General features: G+C 39.8%; 2 protein-coding genes across 8 annotated transcripts in view; one reads left to right on the forward strand and one right to left on the reverse strand.

The window, feature by feature from the left end:
• MOCOS (molybdenum cofactor sulfurase) overlaps positions 1 to 15,560 on the reverse strand; it is an 884,654-nt gene that overhangs the window by 701,490 nt on the left and 167,604 nt on the right. The window lies entirely within an intron of this gene.
• LOC308191072 (poly(rC)-binding protein 3-like) overlaps positions 1 to 15,560 on the forward strand; it is a 521,260-nt gene that overhangs the window by 345,679 nt on the left and 160,021 nt on the right. The window contains exon 1 of one of the 6 annotated variants that reach the window (XM_080583074.1): positions 3,308 to 3,712. The exons of 4 other annotated variants lie outside the window; for them this stretch is intronic. The gene's annotated coding sequence lies outside the window, so the exon portion shown is untranslated. Of the gene's footprint in view, positions 1 to 3,307; positions 3,713 to 15,560 lie in introns of those variants that run through there. One more of the 6 variants, XM_080583070.1, reaches the window with a different exon arrangement.

Here is a 15,560-nt window from a genome sequence, read left to right on the forward strand (position 1 = left end):
TCTTGGGATGACACGAGGAGATGGGAAGACACGTCCTGCTGGGCTGTCAGGTGCCACATTCACCTCTCATCCCCAGTCTCTCCTTTGATAAAGATCCCATGGGCCCACATCTTTCTAACTTCTGGCATGTGACTAAAACACCTAACTTAAGAGAGCGCATCACCTCAGGCTCTTTTTCCAGTTAGTATAAAGAAGGAATACTGGGCGGGCAAGATATTGAATCACCCTGGTCCTTTTAAGATCTGAATGGGCCTTTGGAGGTGTCTGTTTCTCTCCATTGTCAGCTGAAGGCAATCGTTTTCCTGATTTAGTAAATCCACAGAAATTGTGGATGCTGAGAAGCAGCCCGTATCGGTAGTGCAGAAGCCTGGCCGAGGAGAGCCAGGGTCTGTAGGGTCCCTCTGCACATCTCAGTCCTTTGCCTGCAGAGCAGGCTAGTGCTGCACCACCTACGGAATTAAAAATAGAAGAAACCATTACAGCTGGGATCCCTGGGGTTGTGGTGTATGTCTGTGACACCCTGCCTCCAGCAGCAGCCCTGGGGCCCTGCCCTCAGCGAATGGCTCTGGCAAAGGGCTGCAAATTCCTGACAGCCCAAGGAATATGGGACAGAGAGTGAGTGTTTCGTGACTTTTTAAGGAGGAGTCCTGCTTCCAAACTATGGTTCCCACATCGATATGACATGGCAGACATAGTCTAGCTTAAGAGCAAGTTTGGCTAAATGCAGCCATATGTAGCTCAACATGGATATTATTTTTGTATCGCAGTACTAATAACCAGCTAAAAGTTAACAACAGACACATTCCTTGCCTGTCGTGTCAGGGTACAAATGGGCAAAGAGCCAGAAGTGCAGTTCATTAGCAGGGAACCAAGCCATTTAATTATCCTAAGTAAAATATGTTCCTGTGGGTTTTGGTGGTTGTTTATGTTTTTGTTTTGTTTTGTTTTTGTATTACTATTATTGTTTTGCTAATGGTTGTCGTTTTCCTAGTTTTTTGCCTTTTTATTATTATTTATTATTATTATTTTGCTAACAGTTGTCATTTTCCTACAATTTGCTGAGCATTATATATTGCAATAAAAGTGCAGACCATCTCTGTCCTGGCTTATCAGCTTCATTGGGCTTGGGGAATTGAGTGGATAAAGAGGAAAAGAAAATATGTAAATATACTGAGTATAATACTGAATTATTTTATGGTGCTGTAAGGAATTTTGAGAGAGAGAGAGAGAGAGAAGACTTCAATGCTATTTGTTTTATAATAGAAACTTCCCTTTTCTTCTCTATTCTACTCCCATGAAGGTCCTATTCAGTGTATTCAGTCCTATGCAAAAGGTCACTGTTGTCCTACAAGAGAGTTCTCCTTCTCCTTCCGGGCACCTCTGGATGCTGTGAATAGAGCTGTCTTTCTCTGAGGCTGAGCTCCACGGCAGGAAGGTGCAGAGGGAGCAGCTGAGTATCAGCCTCCCCTCCTAGAGGTCAAGTGCATCACCCCTGGGTGCCGCACAGATCATGCGAGGAGAGGGAAGGGCAGTCACACCAGACCTCCTGGCTCTGCTCGGCGTCCTCATCAGCCATCCCACCGCATTGGGGTGTTAGTTTACATGAGTTCAGTCTCTTTGACAGATAGTTCCTCTAGACAGGTGATTTTTAGTTTTATATTGAATTTCTCAGCCCATTTTTTTTTTAATGTTTGTCTTTGTATATGCATTTTTCACCTCGTGGACTCTTGACTTCGACAAGGGGTAGATGAAGTGACGTATCCTGGAATACCCAGTAGTCAAATGGCTGCTCGCTCCAACTGAATTTCGACACCCATCATGACAATGAATAATACGTTTAATCTTAGTTTTGTCTTATGGTATTCAGTAGGAGTTCTTGCGGAGTGACATTCAACTCTGCATGAGCAATGCTCTTCACGTGCTTCTTTCTGCAAGGCTGGGCAGGAAGGCTGCTGCCATTCCGGCTTGTGTTGTGAAGATACAGGAGGCAAAATAGCCAGTATGAAAATAGAGAAAGGACTCTATCGTAAGGCTACTCAGCCCTGTGATTTCACTGGTTTGGGATCGGAGACCTTCCACTTCCACTACATGGATGGGGTCTGAGTAGAACAAAGAGTAGCGAACCGAAAAGTAGAGGAGGATTTGAACCATAGGAGGAAATGACAGCCTGAGACCCCATTTTGTTAAGACTGCCTGTAGTGTGAGAACTGGCTGTGAGGGCATAAAGGGATGTCTTGCTGACCTGTTGTGTATTTTCATACATCCTAAATTAAACTGTGCCTACGTGCCTTTTCGAACATCCCTCTCTCTTTGCCTGCTTATAGGAACTCAGACCAGCTCCAAGATCTTGCTATTCCTAGGAAACAGTAAAGAGACTTGAGGAAAAGAAACAAAAAATCCCCGTTTACTTACAAGCAAAAGCTCAGAGGGGATAAGCAGCGCAAAAGAGATCTTTAGAGAGTCTAGCTGCCAATGCTTAGCATGCCTTTGCTCAGTGTGTGCTAAGTGAGATCTGGGGCAAAGCTGGAAACAAGAGAGGGAGCAGAGGGTGCGCACACAATATCAGCACAACCCCTGCCAAAACTCAGGTCTGTATTCTGAGTAAGCAAGTAGTGGAGTTCCCGAGGAAAAAAAAAAAAAGAATAAAAATACCTAAATATCAATTTGGGAAACAGCTACACCAGTTTAATTGTAGCTTTTCAAAACATCCAGCATCAAATAGACAAGCAGCCTTAGAGGTTTCAGACTGAGGATTTGGAAGTATGATGAGGTTGCAATAATCTGCAAACATTGTCTCAACTGTAATGTTTCTTAGCCTTAGTTATTGGTGGTATTTTTTGTGGACTGCCATAGAAAAGAACAGACTAGGGACTCCTAGAAGATGACTCTTGAGAGACAGTGACAGTGTACATAGCAAAATGACCAGAAAGAGATTTGATCAGTCCCCAGCAAATTAAGAATTCATTATGCCTGTAATAATGATGGTATGTTTTATAACGTTACACTTAAGCAATTGTAATTTCAGTTTTATGGAGCAAAAAGTGCAGTCTCTAAGATTTAACTTTTAAGTAGTGGATTTAATTGACACAGCTTGAAAAATATTAATGGCTATTCATTAGTAGGTATTGTCTCTTCCGTAATCCTACGTGATTGTTTTAATTTAAAGTATCTCTTTGCTTTGTGCATAGAATTATTGACAAAAATATGTCTTTCTTCATCAAATGATTAGCTAAATCATTCTTTTATTTACAAGCAGTGCTGTGTCCCTGTGCCCTAAATCTTGCTAGTTGGAGGAGTGGGAGGGAAGGCAATTTAATTAAGTTAACTTTATTGACCCGCTGGAGCTGTTGTTTAATAGCATGGCTCCCTGGAGTGCAGTGCAGGTAAATTGAATGAATGCCACAGAATATCACTTCCCCGCATTGCATATTTCAAACCTTTGCCAGGCAGTTTGGGATGAGCAGCCAATCAGGAAAAAGGTTTTTCCACCCTTGCTAGCTTGGATGGCATTTCCCATTATGCTCAGAACAATGTGCAGAGTGTTACCGATTCGTTCCTGTGAGTACATCGAGAGGAATAATTCCGTGATTGTGTGTTGCGTTCAGCTGTTGTGCTCAGAAGACAACTTTGTGGATTGGCTCTCCAGCCATGTATCAAAAATTACCTGTTTGTGAAGGAGGAAAACTAGCACGTGAGTCTGAATGAAAGTGCTGTGAGTAAACTATTTAATATTAAAACCTTAATACACTCATTCTGCATGAGAAATCAGAGTCCAGGAAGACAATAAGAGATATCTTCTAGAAATGTGTTTTTTATTAAATACTTGGGAACAAAAGGAAAAAATATAAAACTTCTTTGTTAAACTATTATTTTAATAAAATAATAGCTAAAAAGACTTCCACAGTGCTTTCTCATAGATACTAGTGCCTGCTAATGTTTCAGGTATTGTTTCTGTTGTTAAAATCTTTGTCCAAATGTCATGTTGGCTGGAACACATCCCTTTTTCTGTACTATTCTTAAATACTGCCCACTGAGTGATAAAAGACAGTATTTCAGTCTGTTGCGCCTGTACGTCCAATCACTTCTTTTTAAAATAAAGCTATATCAGTGTTGTACAATCTAACGGCAGCTTTCTACAGCTTTTAGCCCTCCCAGAATTTCGTATTTATCTCTTTAAAAGTGAGATCCAGAGATCCGGTCTTGCAGCTTTGCTTAAAGAATTAAATGCAGCTACACAGCTAATTTATGTTTTGCTCTGGAAAATAATAAGAGGATTTTTCTCATATTCACCTCTGCTGGAAAACATGTACAATTCAATATTTTGAATTAGTTTGTGTGTAGTTTTTTTCTTTTCATATGTAAAAAGATTTGTCTTCGCTTCAAACTGATGTTTTTAATTTTATATGAGCGTGAAATAAGAGAAGTTACTTTGTAGGGGAGGGGCATCATCTTTTATTGAGCTTACCAAAGCAGTTGGGAGAAGCAAACAAGTTTCAAGCCTGTAGGACCTTCTTGTATCTGACTTGGGTGTCTTTAAATGATCACACTTAAAACCTTACAGCTGCTGTCACTGCCTGTATGGTACACGTTATGCTGATGGGGAAACTGTTCTTCAGAGCCTCATTGTTAACAGTACTGCGTCTCCTTTGCTGGGGCTGGCCTTTGGGGTAATCTTCCTCAGTTCCTCTCCTGACCCTTATGTCCTCATACGCCCCACGCACCTTCAGAAGTGGTGCCATATATTTTTATTCCATAAATCCACACTGTGGTGCCACCTAGGAAAATCCAGGAGCTCTTATTCTGACCCTCTGCCCTGGGCTCTGGTGTAGCACCGAGCAGGGTTAGAAATACCTGTGGCTCTCAGTAAGACCAGAAGCTTTAATTCGATGTTAGGTTGACTTGTCTTTTGTCTGGCACTGACGTTTATGTGTTTACACAACAGGATGATGTCTTGCATGAGTAATCCCGAGAAGTTTACTAGCTGATATTCTGCTGTACTTTATCTTCATTAGATGTGTGTTTTGGCAGCTGTTGCTCGTAAGTCCATTTTCCATATCTGTAAGATAAGTGCAGTTTTTGTGCTAATGGTTGTGGGGAGGGTTATAGGTAGGCCTTAAAAAGTAGACTTCTATGACTTTTCAGATTATTTTTTTTTGCTTCCCATAGAGTTTTTGTTGTGAGGCTTTAAAATATTCTGAAAGCTTTATGGTGTGTCCAATAGAATGAGAGGAAAATACATATTGATGTTGCCATCCCACTGTTCCTTCCAAATGCAACAGGCAAATCACATTGAATCATAAGGGACTGTTTCCCTCCATGAGAATTCCTGTTATATCTTCAGGTGAAGTTCTTTAAAGATGTTGAAATACAAATACATTATACGTACATGAATATTAGTTTTACTTGATTACAGTTTTAAATGAATATTAAATCAAGGCTTATAATATTAATACTTAATTATGTTTAATATTTAACATTATTAATATGTGTATATGAGTATTGATGTAAATTAATCAATTCTAGTTGGTAGTTCTGAGTGGGATGCAGAACTCATGCCTAGCACCAATTTAGACTTCAATGGGTATTGTTCTCGGTGGCAAAGTTGACTGTAAGTAGCTCCTACCACTGCCCACAGCCTTTCACCTCTCTCTGCCTCTTCTCATCCCATTGTGCTGGTACAGGTTTTTGTAGGACTGAACTGGTTTAGTAGCCCTGGAAAATTACCGATCTCCTTTCTTTTTCCTCTCAAGTTCCTTTATAAAGCAGAGCAATGTGCTCTGGTTTGCAGTGTAGTTCCCAAATCCTTTCACCGGTACAGCTGAGCATCCTAGGCAAGGGAACTGCTTCAGTTAGCTGTACAGCTAGGAAAAAAAAAATGTCCATCAAACTACCATTGGATTTTAAGACGTGCTGTTTGCTTGATGCTTTAGCTTATGAACTGTACATATAGGCACTTTAGGTTGTGTACTAGTACTGTATTTTCTCTGAAATAAATCTCTGCTGAAAACTTTGCCAGTACAGGAGCAACATCTAGGGATGGATTTAGCTGTTGATATTAGAAAGGTTTCTTAATGCCAAAAGCTAGGAAAAAGTCTAAGCTGATGAACTTACACCACGGAAAATGTAGTTTGTTTATCTGAGGATTAGGTATAAGAAGTTTTTGTTTTTGATACAAGAGTTTGCTTTTTTATTATCTGTCATTTTTTTTTCAAAGTGTAGCTTATATCAGATAGATAGAAGTTATATCTTGTAACTTTTGGCAGCTATTTACAGAAACTTTCCCTGTCATATCTATTTCATTTTAGGGTTGGTCTTTCCCACACCTAATGAACATTGAGGCAGCTGCAGTGGGATGGCATCTTCTAGGATCCAGCTGCTCTGCTTAAAGACATTCCTGCTTTCTACTGCCATTACCACCCACCAGCTGGGAGCGCTGCCCCTGTGATTTTGCTAGGGAGTCACTGGTCTGATTGCTCCTTATCCTGCGACGTTGCAAACTCAGCCAGGCCAGTTCAGACCCACAGTTCAAACTGCTTAAAATAAACTGGCTGATTTTGCCTCAAGCATTTTATCATGTTCACAGGACCCCTCCGCTGGTGCAGCTAAGGGAAGAGCAAGGAAGACAGGGAGAAGTAATGTTATTGAACCAATGTGCAACAGCAGCTGTTGTTTGCAAAGTGAATGCTGACAATTCCCTGAGTCTTGAATGCTTTTTGTGCAAAAGAAAACAGCAGAAGTGGCTGTAGCATGGTTGTGTCAGGAAGACTTGCATACAGGTGTTATGCTAAGTGTGCAACAATATATAAGCTCATGTGCAATTCTTGCTTGCTAACTGATACCTAAACTGCATTTACCTATTCCTTCTAAAATCTAAAACTGGCCTATAGTAGGGTTTTAAGGTTTATTAATCAATTAATGTGAAATAAATAGTTACTTTATTCAAGTAAATAGATACCAATGAGGATTTGTCAAACCTTTGCTACACAGGAGACAAAAGTTTGCTTTGGAGTATAGAAGTCTCTAAGTCAACCAGTTTTGAGCATAAGAGTTGATTAAGAGATACTCTCAGCAGCTCGCAGAGCTTAACCTGGCAGCAGATAAATAATGCTCCATAATCTCAGCTGTGGAAAGGCCCAGGGAATTTAGAGAGTGCAGTTTGGTAATTTGCTAGGAAATCCCTGATGATTCCTTCAGAAGAAAAGGTAAGTATATGGAGGAGATAGCAGAGCCTGGATACCTGAGGAGGAACACAGATGTTGAATAGGGTTGATTCATCTCTTTTTGTTCTCTGGGCTGCCACACCACTGTCACAATAATAATAATAATAATAATAACATGAAATCCATTGTCTTCTGTAAAGTGTACCATCCACAAAATCACTATTTAAATTCTCTACCAGTAGAAGACAATACCCTATATTAGTAGGATTAACAAAAGAAGTAGAGAGGCAGAAATGCAGTTTTTCAGCTTGGAAGTCACTTATGAGAATTAATAAATCTTACTGGCTTCTTAAATAGAATAGTATCAGTGAATATCTCAGTGGATAAAATCACTGAGAGGAAGGATGTATGGAACCTCGCGCTCTTTCATATATGCAGAGAGTAGCACTTCTAAACCTTAACCACAAAAGAGAAGAAAACATTAAGAAAGAAAACTGGTTAATATAAACAGTAGGAACTCTGAAGGGAACTTCATCATACATTGGTAGTGGAAGTACCAGTGGATTTAAGAAACTATTTCAGAAGCATATCAGTCAAGTCAGAAGTGATATTGTAAAGACATTTGCTGAAGCATGAAAGGCCAGTAATAACCAACATCACAATTTCTGCCAGAGAATAGGAATTGAACAGTCATTTCAGTATTTTATTTTATGATCTTCATTTCTGTCCCTTATCCGTCTTCTGCATCCAAGATATTAGATATGAGGAGAGCTGCAATTTAGGCCAGTTAGGAGACACTCTAAGCAGTTATTCTGTGTCTGAATATTGTATTTGCTATCCTGCGTGATCACCATACCTTTAGGAAGATCACTTTGTTCTTTATGTTATTGTTATTCTTCTTTTGGGAAAGTGGGTAAATAGCACTGTGAAATGCCAAGGCATACCGTTGAAAAACCCACCCTGCATTAATGTCATAAGGGTGTATCTCTATGTAATGTTTGCTTAAATATATTTTGAACTGGCATATCTAGTGGGTGTTTCTGGAGCAAGGAATTCTGTCACGGTTGCTAATACAGCCTCTGCGAGGAGATGGTGCTGGCCCACAGATAGCTCAGTGTAGATGCACTGGCTGCTGCATGGGGTGTTTCTATTCGCCTCTTTGTCAGCCACTTAATTCCATGCTGAACACATCTTTTGTGGTGAGATTTATGGACTCCTGCTCTACTTAGAGGAACCCATTTAGCTAAGCTGTAGGATGAGTGTCTGTACTGCTCAGTCCTGCTTGTGTATTGGTGTTCAGGTCAGCATTGCAGCAACCCCGTTCAGGACTCAGTTTCCTTGATTGTGCTCCATAAATTGTAACTTCTGAATCTACAGGAAGCTGTGTTACCCTGTGAATTGCTTCATGGGCTATTCTAGGACAATATGAGTGTCTGGCCCAAATCTCTCATTCTGTGAACCCATGAGTACAGCAGAATATGTCACCTCTGGTCCTCCATGCTCCTTGTATGCTCACAAAATGTGCATGGACATCAGGTAAGAAAGCTCTTTCTGAATTGCCTGGAGAGTTTGGTCAATCACATAAATACTGAACATGAGTCACCCAAATACACATGGATGTTCTCAGAGATCCGGTGCAATGGTTAAGATGCTGTTAGGGTGTAGTGTAAGGTAGTCCTCCGGCACCCTCACTCAGCTTTCAAAACCAGTCTTTTCTATCTCACTCTTCTGTCCCCACCAGTTCCAGGAGCTCAGGAGACCTGTTGGTTGGACTGAGCCCTTATGGGTGAACTACTTTAAAAGTCTGTCAGGCATCAAAGGTGCATATTTCTACATATTCTTGGCAAGTAGTTTTCCTTCTTCCTTTCATAGATCAAACCCTTGCCTTGTCTCCCTTCAGAGGCAGGGCATGGTGCTTTATTCAGCTTTGCATTCTTGACAGTGGACATTGCCTGCTGTGGGCAGCATAGGTTTAGGATATCTTTTTTTAAAGTCAGACACAGGGTGATTTTTATCCATTGGTGTACATTTGCTGTATAAGTCAGTTCTGCCTTCCCGATTTCAGATGTTATCAGCCTGAACTGACTCCAAAACTTAGAGCAAATTGCTGTTCTCATTCTCATAATTACTGTACAAAGCATACAAATAAGCCTTGAGGATTTACTTTTTTACTCCAAGTGATCACTGTCAAGTGAAATAAGGATTCTAAATTATCTACCCGTTCTTCTGAGAGAAAGAAAAGTTACAGTTCACTGTCAAGTCTTAAGACAGTGGAGATATCTCAAGTTCAATTCGAAAAATGTGTGATCAGGTAAGTTAATCATGAAGTCAATCACAATAAAATGATGTGTACACACATATGCATATGGAGTGTGGATGTGTGCATCTATAGTGCATGTACATATATATATATATACAAATAACACATATACATGTAGTCAGGGGTGTAAATACTCTATGTTTATTATTTAATTACACTTTTCCTAATTATCTGAGTACTGTTTGTGTTTCATCAGGAGCTTTTGCCTAGTGTAAAGCAGTAGGACCCAGCCTGATCTCAGGTTTAGACAAGCTTTGAATACCTTCACAGTCAGTTCAGTGATGGTTCAAAGCACTGGTACACATTTTAAAAGACAAATATTTCCTGTTAAGAGATAAATATAAAAGTGTTTATTGGACTGGTGTTTTAAGCCAGAACAGAGGTGTTTTTGAACTGAACCATGTGGACTACATGGTGAGAAGAAAAATCAACAAATAAAGGAAAAAAAGAAAATATATCTAGGAGACAGAAAAATAATGTATCAGGTTGTGCCATAGTGAAGGTGGTTAACTCTAGAAAACCCTGTCTTTTGTTAACTCCAAAACATGGCAAAATGTGGCTTCCATTAGCCTTATGCCTAAAGCATAATTTAATTACAGTCTGTGTTGGGAAAGTTATACATATTGTAATTGTACATTTTTGTACAATTTAAATTGTACAAAATAAATGTAAATTATACATATATTGTTTTTTCAGTTAAAGAAAAGAATTGTCAAATTCTAGTAGCAGTGATATCAGTGTAAGCAGCTATATTTTGCAGTTTCCTTGCTTTCCTATATATTTCAAAGTTGTACCCTGCTTTCCGAGTCACCATAAGATTTATGGAACAGCACATCACTGTTCCTCTAGACCGTGCACTTTAATTTCTGAAATCACACTGATTGCTAGGAGAAACAAAAATACAAAACAAAACAAAAGAAAAAAAAGTTGCTCCCAGGTTTCCACAGAGGCAACAAAGCCTCTGTATTGCACAAATGACTTTGGGTGGTGAGAAATCTGTCAGCGTGAAGGCAGCAAGGGCAGTTTTATCCAGATGCACCACGATCACATTTTATATACATGAGCAGTTCCCACTGAGGCCAGTGGAAAGTATCATAGGTCTTCAGTGGAGTTGTACAGAGGCAGCATTGCACTAGGAAATTTGTGGTTTTCGTTAATTACCATGTGTTTAAATGTATTTCATCACATTGCTGTAATTTTTTCTGTTCCCCTAGTTTTACATAGTGAAGAGAAATTGCTTAGATTTATTAAAACCTAGAGTCTTGGAAGACAGATTTGTTTCAAAAGGGTGGTGTGAAAGTCCTCTCCGTGCCTTTTCCAAGGATGGGATTTCAAAGATCTTTTACTGTTTTCACAAGTATCCATAAGGGAAGATGAATGATCGGCAGAAGCCATGATTAAGGTAATTTCAACAAGCTGTGTCCCAGTAGCCATGGTGTTGCCCCACCTGCAGAACTGCTTTGGCTATACTGAAAATTGAAGATGAATTTGGTGGAAGTCCTTCTCGCAGTTCTTTATGAATTCAACATCTTTTGGGGCATGTTTGGCCACTGCATTATCCTTATAACCTATCCACTTGTCTGGCCCTGGGGAGAGGGTCATATTCAGATGGCCCAATTTCCATGTAAGCTCCTGTGTCAGATGTTACCTAAAGTTTTAGAGCGAACTGAGCAGTAAGCACTAGGCACAGAAATACTGTCCTTGTACAGGCCCTGTGACAGTGGCGAATATTTCATAAATAAAGGATAGTTTCTAAATGTAAGTAAGCATCATCCAACCACCTTTCTCTTGTACTGGTTCATTTATGCCAGACACGCAGGAAATGTAGGGATATCAGTGGTGGCACTTTGGTACATCAAATCCACAGCTCTGTTTGTGCTCTGGTTGGTTAATCAGCCATGGACTATCCTGGTGCTCTGATGGGAAACACAAAGTAGCTTGTTATTTTGTGTGTAGTAATAGATTTTCTGTATTACAGAAGGCATGTAATTTTGAATAACTCCTCTCTCCTAATGTGTATGTTTTCCATTACAGGCAGCTATTTGGTCTTCTAGCAGTAACTGTTGATATTTTTAAGAATATGGATTATAGTCAATATCTGGGAGTTATACGTATTGATTGGAGAAAAAAAATAGCTCATTGAAATAAAATAGCCATTACCACTCAATATGTTTCCATGTTGAGTGGATACAATTTCCATAATACTAGTTAAATAAGAGGTTGCCTATAGACTGGCCTTTTTAAAGGGTTTCACATCTAAGGAAGAAAAATCAAAGAGAAAGATCTAATGTTCTGTCTCTAGATTTTCTACTTGTTATTTTAGGTCCCATTCTATGGCTCTATTGTGGCAGAAAAGAAATGCTTTCATGCCTGTGATATCATTGTATTCAGAAACCCCAGGCCTTGTGCAATGGTAGTAGCTCTGATCAGTAGCTTTAATAATTTAAAAGGCAAACCTAGCACTGGGAGGGGATGGGGAGGAACACTTTTGTGAATCTTGGTCCAGCATAACTTGTTTTACACATCCAGAGTTTGGAGAAAGAGCAAGCCTTACTACTTACGGAGGAGGCACTATCATGCATGCCACTCGTAGATTAGTTTCCAGTTAGAATAGCTCTGTAGCTTGGGGGACATTCAAGGCAAATGATGTTCCTTCACTTCCAGGTCACTTGGTGAATGGGGCATTGCTGTAGACTGGGTTGTGAAACCTCTGGCACAAAGTTTCCTTGCACGAAGTACTGGAGAGTGAGACAGCTGTTAGTTTCCTCTCATGCATATATGCTCCATGAAACAGAATAGCGTAAACAGAAGTAAGCAGGTTGGGAATAAAAGGAGAAACTGGGGTTGAATGACAGTGTTAATGTAGAACTAGGATAGGAGGCATTATTGAAGAGTGAAGAGGAGCAGGAAACAGAGCAAGTACAGGAGCAGCAAAGAGGAGAAAAGAGATCAATATACTGGTAAAATGGAAACATACAATTATAGAAGGATCAGGAAACTGGGAAGAAGAAAAAAAAAAGAGAAGAGAGATGTGATAGATTTTGTTATTTAATTAATAGTTTAATGTATTGGATACTCAGAAGATTTTCTTGTCTAAATAAGGCAGCCAAGCCATCATCTTAACCTCACTTCTCTAAGCATTTCCTAACAGCTAAACGTGTCGTCTCATAATGTGATTATGACAGATGATGTAAATGATGCAGATTTGAACCCTGTTCCTGTAGCATACAGGGACAGCTCTTAGGGAAGCTGTGAATTGATAGAAAAATCATTGAACCAACACAACTTGCCCATGTGTGGCATTCTGTTGCTTCATTGCCTTAGCCAGAAATTCCCAAAGTAATTCCTGTAATGCCATCTTTATTCCACAGTGACACTCTTCAGTTAACGTAGAATTGTTTATAAAATACTTTTAGGAAACTTGAAGGAAAAATGTCATAGAAACTGAAATTTTGATCACACATTTCATTACAAGTTTCCCTTCTCTAAGCCATGCATCCTTTGCTCATCCTGCAAGAAATACTATCTGAAGTAATAGTACAGGCACAGATTAATTCAAATAATTTTATTCATCAACTGTGTGTGGAAACATAGGATACCAGGAGAGGCATCAGTTGACTAAGAGGTTACTTAAAGTGATACTGCCAAATTCTCAAGTGCCACTTTAATGTGTTAGTGGATTAGTGTTTAGTCATTACATTAAAATGTAGTGCAGACTCCAAAGTGGTCTGCTTGACAAGATGAATCTTTTGAAAAAATAAAAATGTGAAGGCCTAAGTGCTGTATAGGTGGCTGGAAAATTCAGTCTGAAGTCAGATCTGGTTCTCTTTTCCATGGCAATTGAGGTTTGAATACATGTGGGATATGATGCTATTCAGCAACCACAAGGTCTGGAGAACAAAAGTAACAAATTAATGGCTCTTGGGATTTTGATGTCCATTGACCTTTCTCTGTGTCCAAGACAAAGTCTACAACATGTGTCCAGAAAAACAGTTATCAATGTAATATTTGGAAAATAATGGTGTTAGGAGAAGTTAAAATGGGAGCAAAGTTTTCCATTTTTGCAATATTAAAATATAGATGATGAATTACAGTCAAAGTAGATAAACCATTTACTTTTGTACTGCAGATGTAGGATGAGATTCTGCAAACGTTCCCCATTCAAATATCCTGTTGGGTTCCCACATACTAGCTGACAGGCAGTAATCAGGACAAAGTACTGCTGAAATTAATTCCTGTAATACTGTGGGTTTTTTAATGAAAATCATGATGACAAATTATCTTTGTTGTTCTCTTCACCATTTTATCCCTTGTATCCTAAGTTAATTACATGGCATTTTAATGGAGGCTTTTTGAGCATACTATACATGTCAAAGAAAAAGCAAAATGCTGTCAGTTTCTGGAACTTGTCCAGACTTTCACAAACATATGTGAATTTGATTCTGATAGCTTTTTAATTTGGGAGTTCATCATTTATATTTTTACCTGTCAAACTCATTCAGCTTCTCTTAGCATAGCAGGTAGCAGGTAGGAGTAATAAAAACAATATTCTCCTTTGTACTTGTCTTTTGTGAATAAAAGGAAAGAAGCAGTAATTGGACATCTCACAGACTCATGATTTGGGGCTTAAACACATGATTACAGAATGTTTAAATTTGGCAGTACTGTGAGTTGTAAAGGAGGTGAGACTAGGCCTGCTGAAATGTGACACAGATGTTGACAGGTAGCAAGCAAAACTTTTGAGATGCTGAGTTGGGAGGGTTCTTTTTTTTTTTTTTGTAACCTGTCTTGACTTATTTTCCAGCCACGTTTTCAAACCTAGCCATGGATCTTTATTTACAAATTAAAATTTAAAATTGCAAATAATTTGCATTATTTACAGTCAATAATCATTAATCATTGCTACTCCATTAATTTTTATTTCAGCTTAGTCAGATGCCTCTGAATTGAATTTGATTGAGAAAATATATATATTTGTTTGTTGTTTTGTAAACATAAAATTTCAGATCTGTTGCCTGAAATGAACAAATGCAAAAATGGGAGAAAGGTAAGAGCAAATAAAAATAGAGGGTACAGTAGCTCATTGTGGAAACTGTTTGTCAGCTTCCCGTGGGAGACTGCCCCGAGGGTGAAGGGGACCTGGGAGAGGATGCTGCTCTCTGAGAACAGCCTCCCCAGAGCACAGGAATGGCTAGCCGAGCCATTCAGGCTAGATTCAGTAAGTCACTCATGCGCCACAGAGGAGCAGGGAGCTCCTGGGCTCTGGTGCCAAAGGAGTGGGCAGAGAAGGCCAAGGAGGGCTGCCTGGGAGCAGTGCAGACCATTGCGCATACAGGCAGGGAATCAGGGAAACCAGAGCTCAGATGGATTTAAAATTGGTGAGGAATCTGAAGGAGAACAAGACCTTCTAGAGGTAGCACCAAAAAGAAATCTAAGGGAGATGTGGGGCTGTGAAACGAGGCAGCAGACCTGGTGAGAAAACACACACACACACACACAAAAAAAAAAAAAAAAAGAGCGAGATTAAAAAGAGAGAGAGAGAGATTCAGTGTCTTTGCTTTGGTCATTACTGGCAAGTTCTGCCCTTGGGTCTCCCAAGCAGGATCTGGGAAGGTTGAGTTAGTGACCAAATAGGCAAACTGGACATACCCAAGGATGTGGGGGAGCTGGCTGAGGTCACTGCAAGGGCTCCTTTTTATCTTCTTCAGAAGGTACCTAGGGATCAGGAGAGGTTCCTGGGGGCTAGGAGGAGACAGATGGCACACTCATCAAGAGGATGGGCAGGAAAGCAGATCTGGGCAACCAACCGCTGATAAACCTCCCTTCAGTGCCCGGGAAGATTTTGGAGTAAACTTTTCAGGAAACCTTTTTGAGGCACGTGGAAGATATGAAGGCAATTGGAAACAGCCAGCACGGATTCACAAACAGCAAATTATGGCTGACCAACCTGAGAGCTTGCTCTCAGAAGATGGCTGGAATGGTGTGTGAGGGAAGAGCAGTGATTGTTCACCTTGACTTCCACAGGTGGGCTACAAAGCAATTGAGGGATGGTACCTAACCGAGGAAGCAGTCAATATGCT

This window comes from Anser brachyrhynchus, assembly GCF_964034855.1.
Source record: "Anser brachyrhynchus genome assembly, chromosome: 2".
NCBI lineage: Eukaryota > Metazoa > Chordata > Aves > Anseriformes > Anatidae > Anser > Anser brachyrhynchus.